Below are 10,156 nucleotides of genomic sequence, written 5' to 3'. Positions count from 1 at the left end.
TCCTCTGAATTTGCAGTCTCTGAAGAATATATTTTCCAGATATTAACTGGACTCCTAAAGAGTAATACTTTTTTTTTTTTTATAATAAAGTAAAGCACCAATTCCAAATTAGTTACTCAGATTTGGAGGTTGCAAATTAAAAAAAAAAACCAGCAAGATTTATTATATCATTCAGAGGTCAAAATAATGCAGCATATTATTAGCATTAACTACAGCATTATAGTATTTTTTATCTACAAAATAGCAGATAGCTTTTTCAATTGAACTAAGCTTCAAATGTTCTGGGAAAAAAATAGAGTGGAAAAACCAAGTTCCCTTCAAAGAAATCCATGTATTTTTCTGGCTATGATGTGGCTGTGACTTTGTTGCTTGAAAGCAAAAAGATAAAAAATACTACACATAATAATGCATCATGAAAAGAAATGATAGTATAAACTTCAGTTTGAAACCACAAATATCTGGTGTAGATGAAGAATACGAATGGTTTTTTGCTATAATTTTGACTGCTTGTTGGTCCTGCTCTTACTACAGATAACAATGCCCCATCACCACAGTATGTGAGCATGTTATATGGAGGCTATAGCCATGGAAAACTCTCCAGTTGGAATTGTGTCTGAGGAAAAAAAGAATGAAAATTATTTGTTTTGAGTGGGTATTTTTTTTCTTCAAATTTTGCTGGTGGTCACATTTATTCTTGAAGAGAAAGATGTGACATTCTTGCTTCCCACCTTTGTTCTAAAGGTCAATCATTAGCTGGCACAGCCTTTATTGTCCTTTTTGCACCACCTTATTTTTTTTACAAAGTGTAAATTTCATGGTAGTTGAAAAGATGAAAAGCTGTTTCTGGAATAAACAGCAACACAAACCAGCCAATTCTGCACAGCATAATGGGATTTTAATGTATTCTTCTTGTTGGCATAGTGTATTTCTGTGATAATTTTATGTGACAGCATAATTAAACTGGAAAACAATTCCCATTTCCTACGTATTTTATCTATTTATCATAATTTATTTCTTTACTTTCTTGCTCTGCTATAAATATTATTGTAAGGAGAGTTAAATAAGTTAAACCAATGCAATTACTTTTACAGACTGAAATTAACGTCATATATCAATTTATACTGGTTTGTATACAGCACCTACTATTTGCCCTGTACAAATAAATGCATTTGTTGCAGTATATTTATAGTGTCACTATGGTTTCCATGTTTGCACTCCTTTTGACTAATGTTCTATATGTTAAAACTTGACATTTTAACAGTATTTTCAAACAATTTCATTCATTATCAAATAACCATTTATTACATTGTGGCAATTTCAAACCATTTACTGGATCCTCAAGACATTGCTAAACAATGATTTATCAAGGAGCATGCAAATTTTACTGCTTATCACAGCAAATACAAAAAGTAACATTAAATACTGACTTGACAACAGCCCTGACTAAATTATTTTCCTTTTTTAATCTTGATGAGTCATAGTTAGTAATAGCAGTTTGTAAATGCACTGGAAATTGAGGCCAATATTCTAGATTGCTCCATTACATGAGGTTCTTTCTGGTTTGGTCAACTTTTTTGCATGCCTGAGGGATAAACTGAAGATTGTGGTACCCAACAGATGTATCTCTTACTGTCTTTATTTCCTAATGGCACTTACGATGCCCCAACATTGTCCTGCGTGACCGTGCTTTTCACATTTCATTTGACCATGAATCTAACAAAATTCACCTCTAGCCAAATCTGTATTGATTTTTGCTTACCTAGAGTGAATAGCAGTGAGGCAAAAGATTTTCAGGAAAAATCTTCTTCCAAATATTCTAGCCAATAAGTAGAAGTGATTGACTTTTCTATGTGGACACTGGGCTGCAAAATGCTACACTTTTAACAGCATTCCTGGTCTCCCCTGTTTCTATAGAATTTGAGATCCATTCTATGTCTGTGAGAGAACTGATACCCACAAGTGACAATCAGGTCTCTGCAAGCACTTAAGTGTAAACCTTACAAGAAACAGTATTTGATGGAGACATCCCCATTCTCAGAGATCTCATTAATTGCAGAGCTCACACATTCAGCGCTACACAAAGTAAATTGAAAGGCTTAAATATTCCAGAGGATATTCACAGAAGGGGTTTCAAGGACTTGGGAGTATTCCTCATTTGTGGTGTTCATACACAGAGTAAAGCTGAACAAATATTATTAACACTGAATTTAAATGATCGCTATGATCCCTAAATCAATAGTTTGGCATTGTTGGTTGAAGCTACAGTAACATTAAATAGCTCCAGAGAAAGCCAAGGCTTCACTATGCAAAACTAACAGCTTAACATCATCCTACACAGAAGAATTTGTAGCCTACACTGTTTGTTTGTGAATTGAGGTAATAAGGAACCACAGAGTAGATTGTGATCTTTTTGGGCCAAGGTCTTGAAAGGAGCAGAACTGAAAACTATGCAGAGATTTTCTGCCTGTCAGTCTCAATTTCAAAGGCATCCAAAAGGTTTTGATTCATTATCTCCAATTCAGGAGTGGTTATGAGGAGCGCTTGTTCTGTTAGTGCTTCCAACTAGAAGCAGCAGAAACAGCTTTTACTCATTAACCTAATAATGTAGTCATTTAATTTAAATTGCCACAGCTGTGAGCTGGTTCTGGTAAGTCAGGCTGGAAACCGTGGTAGAGGAGAAGTAGCCAACTTTCTGCTCTGCAACCCATGTCACAGGAGGGCAACCTCTGCCAGAAAGGTGCAGTTAGGCTGGGGCACTTTGACAGCCAGTGCTACAACAGCCGAGGTGCAGCATGAACTGGGGCCTTCACAGCTGCAGAAAGGTAAAATCTTGTTTGCTTGTTGAAGGTCTTCCAACCCCCACCATAAATACTTCAGTTCTTTAGTTTTCCCCACATGTATCTTGTATGTTTAGCCCTAGCACCTCAAAGCTTGGGTGTTTTCCTGTGATGTCAGTAAGTAATGTTTGGGCTTTGGGGGGGATGGACTGCTTTCTTGAGGTTTTATGTTTGTTTGGCTTCTGGTCACCAGCTCTACTACTGTTCTCTGGCAATTCTGCTAGACTAGTAGGGTATGACTAAGCCCAAAGTATGTTTACAGAGTACACAAAGAATGTTCATCCAAAAGCAGTAAAAATTATAATTAATTTTACCCCAGCAGAACTGCTTACTTGTCTTCTCAAGTTTAACAGATAATTTCTAAAACTTATTAATCTTTTCCCAAATTTTAGTCATTTTAAACATGCCACTACTTTAAACAAAACTGCCACTGAATTCAGGGAGGACAGATCAGGCACAAAAAGAAGTTTTGACTTTAACCAATCATTTAAGTGAAGCCAGAATAAATGAACCATTACATCAATGTCCCTGCCTATTAAAAATTTCAAAAAAGTTTGTCTTAGGAAATGAAAGTGTCTGGGGACTCTGAGCAGCCAGGAGTAAGCATTTAATCATTGGAGAAACTGAAGCTGAGTTCAATCCCAGGACAGAGCAGAAGGGCTGCTCAGAAACAGATATCACAAATTATAGCACTTTGGGCACAGATGTATCTATAACCCCACTCCAGTGGCCCTAATGAAGTACAAGTGTATTTACTTTCTTTCATTTTGGTCAGTCTAAATGACAAACTCCTAGGATTTTTAGGTACTTTTAGATCTAACTCTTGTTGATCCAGAATTGATCCTAAGATGACTGATCTTGTTAATCCATTTCCAGCCTCCTTTTCTCCACTAGTTTGCCTACTGGAGATTACTATTTCTTGCTTTCTACTGGTCAGATTAATCATACTACTTCTTTTCACCTATCCCTATGAAATCAAGCTTGAGGGGGATTTTTGAGTGGGTTTGGTTTGGTGTTTTGGTTTTGTCATATTTTGTGGTAGACTTTGTATGTTACAATCTTCAGCAACCATCAGCTATCAAGTGCCAGAGATAAGGCCTGATTAAGGCAAAAATGGTTTTTAATATAATCAAGGTTAACAGCACTCCCTCTTAGAATGCAGAAATGGAAAAAGAGTTATTCTCTGTGGCCAGCAGCCTGGGCATGAGGAGGGAAGTCATCAAGGCAAGCTCTTTCCTCACTTAGGGAGATATTATACAAAACATTAAACCCAATGACGGTATCTGTCAAAATCTAAGAGACTTCATCTCTGCTGTTATCTACCTTCCATTATGGATTAATTTGACACTAATTGCAAAAATGATTTAATTTAGCTAATCTTCAAAAAATACTGTTAGAAAATTAAAATTAATGGCCAGGATAAAATCCAACTATTCTACCTGAGTAAAAACTTGGACACAAAGGGCCTGATGCAGAAAGCTTACATAGAAATTACCTCAAAAATTGCATTAAATACATGAAGCAACAGAGAGCTAAAAATTAATTTAAAGAAGAACATGACAGGTATCAGTGGAGGAAAAGTCAAAGTTGTGTACCAATGGAGAAGGACGGCAAAAAACAAATTTGGAGCATTTTAACTCTAAAAAGAACTTTGGTACTACATTTTTTTTAGACCTAAAAAACATCAAGAAATTACACACTTTTAATTCCACACTTTTAGTTATCCAAACAGCAGAACCTAGTAAATCAAGTACTTATTAACTGTGTATTGGACAAACCAGAGAATGTGATTTTTTAGAAGTAGTTTTGTAGTTCAAAAGTCAAATTTGTACCAGCAAATTAATCACAGCTTTGTGATATTCTTCCAAATTCCTATTTCTGATAAAGCCACTGTGTAACATGATAAATTCTCATCTGTACCAGATGGCACAAGTCCCTGAAGAATCATGTGCCAGCTGTTCACAGGCAGAACACAACACACTCCAAGCACACTTGCTCTTTTCTCTCACAGCCTTGCTGTGCTGGCACTGGGGTTGGTGAGTGTTCAGAGCAGAACCTGTGTGTCACAGGCTCTCTGTGTAGCACATGTGTGACAGGTGACAGCTCCATACTTTGTGCTCCTACTATGAGTTTGTTCCCCTGCAATGCTTTCCCCTGTTAAGTTTAGCCAAGACAGGCCTGCCTTGTCCAGGGGTCAGAAGGGAAATGTTCTCCAGCACACAGAGAGTGTGATTTCCTTCCTCCTGTTTGCAGTAAATGAAAGGGTGCCATTCCAGCATCTTCCCAGTGCCACCAGACTTGCCTTGCTCTACAGTGCAGTGGGAAACACAACTGCCCCAGCCTGCTTGCCTTGTGCTCCTGTGTGCCTACTTAATGTGATCAGCAATGTGTACAGCTTGCAAGGGAGAATAAGGTTGATTCTAGCACATGGTTAATTAAGACATTACAGTTAGCTATTTGCTAGGCAGGCTCAGGGGAGTAGTAATAGGATATGGAGTCTTTCACCTTAAGTTCAGTCATTCTTCCCCAAAAATTCCCAGGTAGTGATCAGTAATTTCTCATTAACCCTGACACAAAGCTGAATCTGACTCCATTCAGGCATGTAGATGAGTTCTGAGCGCATGTCTGCCAACAAGGAGCGTCAGTATCTCTGGTAATTAAATTTCAAAGTGAAGAACCCCACTGCTGTAAGTGAGCAGCAGAAGTTGATGTTTCCCTGTGGCATTATTTTAACTCCTCTGTTGTTGTTATTGTCTCCAAACTCAACAGCTATCATAAGCTGTCATAATATCAGCAGATACAGATTTAGGTTTTGAAGGCTACAAATTGACTATTGTTCGTAGGCTCCCCAGCAAGACAAACAATTAATAGTAAGACCACATAAAAGTTGGGAAAACATCATTTAAAAAATACCCAATCCAACACCTAAATTATAATGAATCTCCAAGAGGCCTCTAATTTCATGATCCTCCCTGCTCTGCCAAGAATGTAAAGAATCATTGGCTCTTGACATCATTCTCTTGCCAAAGGGCAATTACTTATTCTGTATGCATTGCCTTAATCATGTCAAGTTGTGTCCCTTAAATTTGCATGTCTCCCAAGGAAGCATGGTGCATTGCCAGCAGCCTGATAGGCCAGATCAAAACAATTTCCTGGTGTGTGTTTACATCAGCTTTTGGCTTCTGAGCTGCTTTAGCTGTAGTTGCTCTGCAAAACAGCGCTAATTCCCTCTCTCTGAACTGAGCTGCATCGGGGTAGAGGGGGGAGTAAGCAGAATCTGGATGGATGCATCGTCCTTCCCAGAACTGAGCAATGCCTTCTAGATTAATGAACTGCAAATCAGCTACACAAATGAAACCCCATGCTAGAGATAAACACAGTCTTCTGAGATGGGCTTGTTGTCACAGTCAGAGAGAAGGAGAGAGCGCACACATGTGTGACTAGGGGCGTAATGAATGCCAGCTTCCCTCCTGCCTCTCTGGGATATGTGAGAATGACAAACTCTCTGAGGAACAATTCCTTTGACTGGTTCGTTGAGGAAAGGAAACTTGTCATGCTGCCAAGAATAAAACTGCTCCTGGGCTTAGTTTTGAATTTTATAAAGTGAATAAGTGAAAAATGTATACACATTCACTTCAGACCCAAGTCATGAATAATTAAAAGAATATATAATTGTACCCAGCTTTCCCCTCAAGCTCAAGCAGCAAAGATATCTTCTGTCCCTGTAACGGGGCACTTCATGTGTTTTGTGGTTTTTTGCAGGAGCTGTTGGAAGTGAGCTGAACTGAATCCATCCTGCATGCAGGTAGGAATTACAGCCTGACCATCACAGCACACAGAAACACAAATTGAGAACTCAACTGTTTCATATCAAGGAAGCTGCAGATTTTTTTGATTATGCGTAACATTTTCCTGGTGTGAGTCATCCACAATTGATACTGGATTTAGACCACAATATGATAAAAATTATATTAACACAGCGTTATGGTAGACTTTAATACTGCAAATGGCAAAGATCAGACATTTTTTATAAGGCACAGGAAGGTAAGAATGTTTACCATGTCAAAAATAAATATGCAGAAAATAAGCTCAGAAAACAAAAGTTATCTGTATCTAGCTATTTCCCTTTTCTGAGACAGGCACACTTCTCAGTACAAATTTAGGAATGTTAAATTACTGGTATACAACCACACATTGCTCTGCAATTCTACTGCTGTACTGGAATTATCTAGTGGCACCTACCTGGAAGGAGATGCAAGGGATCTATTACTTTTGTTTTTATGCATTATTCCCACAATTAATAGGTTCCCCAATTTTCAGCCAAAATGCAATTCAGGATTAATATTCACTTTTCTTGGGGGGATAGAAGTTAGCAAATATGGTATGAATAGTCATGTATTTAGCACCTTTCACTTGCAATATAGAAATCTTATTTAAAGACATTAACAAATTCTGTAACAAAACAATCATTATACATCCCCTCCCTTCCAAACACAGACAGCTTCTCACGGGTAGCAAACTGGTTCTTTCTTCCTTTCACACCAGTATGGCTGTTCGTAGCCAACACACTGTGATGCTCTCTGATAAAGATATAAAACCCTCTGAAAATCATACACAGAGAGGATCAGTAGGTTGCATGTAGGTAATAGCTATGGCCTTGAAATAGCAAATGTGTGGGATTTTGACTCTTAGAAGGATGCACATTCTATTTTTGTACTTCAGCTGAATTCCAAACACAAGTTCTTCATGTAGACCTGGCTTAGAACTTGGCCAGAGATGGAAAATACAAAACACCAGAGGGGTGTGTTAGGGGATGTGAAGTGAAAGTGTGCTTAAAAATGAATCCACTACAGCATTGTGAGCTGCACCTGAAGTAGTTCAGGACACAGGGACACAGACTTTTGGAACAATAACTCAGCTCATGATATGCAAAGACTGTGAAACTCAGCTGTCATTGCAGTGGGACAACTGAGTGCAACACAATGGCTTTAAAGAGGAGATGATAGAAATATCAGAAGTGAAGACGAATATTATACAGCACCTACCTCTTATCCAGGTATCCGAAAGCTGCTAACATGTTGATCTTGTCATTTCATATCACTGTTGTCCAAGGCAAGAGCCAAATTATTTTTGTGGACTACAAAAGCCAAGTAAACTGCAACCCAAAAAACTTACCATCAAAAAAGGGCAAAATAAAGCTGCAAAAAAACCACACTAAGGTATCTGTATTTCCTGTATAGGGAAAATGGCAAGGAGGAATTCTGTACAAATGCAGTCAGCACATCCACCCCCACTGGGACAGACTTTCAAATTAATGTTTTCAAGTTCCAACATGAGCTGTTGCTTGAACCCCTTTAAAGGGAGATATTTCCATCCAGTTGATGGGGTTTTCTTAGATTACTAGAAAATATTTTTCTAATATGTGAAATGTGAAAGGGCTATAAAAAAGGGGAATGTTTTGTATTCTGCTACTTTTGATGACTAATTTCTATTTAAAGGTTAATTGTCAATTATGTCAGACCCCAAAACTGTGTAACAGTTGATTTTCCCCATGTGCAGGACAAAATGCATACAACAGAGCCTTATTCCATCAAGCCTGTTCTCTTTGGTAATGCTTTCATGTCAGAAACTGCCTATATTTGCAATTATCTTATGTTCAAAAGCATAATTATTCAACATTCCCTAGTAGTTGGCTCTGATCCTTTGTTTGCTTATTTTCTCGGTTCAATTTGAACACTTGATGGATTTCCAGCTATCTTGTGCCACCCCGTGTAAGAGATGGGAAATTACACAACTTTCTGACCACTGTGACCCGAGTTTGGCATCGGAGTCCTGCAGATGAGATTTGTGCGCTTTGAATACACTTTTCAGTTTATCAGCAACTGAGGCGCATTTTAAAAAGTATTGAAAGTGTTTAATATGAAAATTAATTTTTTCTTAAAACTTGATTTCTTTATACTTAAGCTAGTTCTTCCTTTACATTTGTAACTTTTACATGATAATGTTCTGCTGTGCATGATACTAGTTCTTTATGAATATATTTTCAATATTCTAATCAATATACCTTCATAATTGTGCTCTTTCCCCTGTTATTTATACTTTTTTATTTGCTGGTTGGTGGTGCTTCCTTTTTCTTTAGTGGTATTTTTCTTTCTCATGTTTCCTCCATGCATTTTTTGCACCCTTATATCCCTTTTTAATTCCTTCCACACTTCTGCATATCAGTCACATTAATTGCAAGTTCATTTAGTACCCTACAATAAAAGAAACTTTGCTGCTATTGTTGTGTCTATTGGGCAATAGATCAGCTGTGATCAAGTCGGTAGATGTCTGTATATTATGAGTTAGTGGAAAGTTCTAAACCTTAGCCAAAACTTTAATTCTAGTTCTAAACTTAGTACTATTACAATCTGGAACGTGAAAGAGATAAAAGAAAATAGATTTATCTACCTTTCCATGATTTTACTGTGATGAAGGTCTGTGTTTCGGATGCTGTGTTTATACAGGTGAAATTGTAGCTACAAACCGTGTGGCGATTCCGAGGTTTTCCTCGGTACTTCGGCTACCGCTGTGTTAGTGCTGATATTACCTGTGCTCTTTTCCCTCATGCAGGAGGTTCCCCTCATGCTTTTGACGCTCATCTCACACCTTCTTGGGCTCCTGAAGCATCAGGCACGGCACTCCAGCCCTGCACACACAACTCCGCGAGTGGATTTGACCTTTTCCATCCCGTGTCCCACGGGGGGCGACCCAGGACTCGAGCTCTCGGGTCAGTCCTGCGACAAGCGGCACGGGCCGTGGGGGAGGGCGGTACCGAGGGCAGGGATAGCAGCTAATTAGCGTTAATCACGGCCAGCCGAGGGCTGCCCAGTGCACGGCCCGGCCCCGCCGCGCCCCCGGGCAGTGGCAGCGCCCCTCGGCCCGGTGCCGTCCCTCAGGCACAGCAGGGGCGGCCGAGGGCACTTGGCCAGCTCAGCCTGGAGGAGACCGACGGACGAGCTCACTGCGGGCTGTAGCTGGCTCCCGAGGGGCAGCGCAGGGGCACGCACTGATCTCCACTCTGCGGCCGGGGACAGGGCTTGAGGGAACGCCTGGGGCAGCGCTGGGTATCGGGAAAAGGCTTTTCACTCGGAGAGTGCATTGAACAGGCTCCCCAACGCAGTGCTCACAGCAGCAAGGCTAACAGAGCTCCAGGAGCGTTTGGACAACGCTGCCGAGCACCCCAGGTAAGTCCTACGGCGCCCGGTCACGGCTCCCGGAGCTCCTCCTGGTCCTGCCCTCACGGCGGCGCGAGCGCCGCCCGTGCTGCTCACGCATGC

Source organism: Geospiza fortis, unplaced genomic scaffold, assembly GCF_000277835.1.
Source record: "Geospiza fortis unplaced genomic scaffold, GeoFor_1.0 scaffold317, whole genome shotgun sequence".
Lineage (NCBI taxonomy): Eukaryota > Metazoa > Chordata > Aves > Passeriformes > Thraupidae > Geospiza > Geospiza fortis.
Note: the sequence above shows the minus strand (reverse complement) of the source record.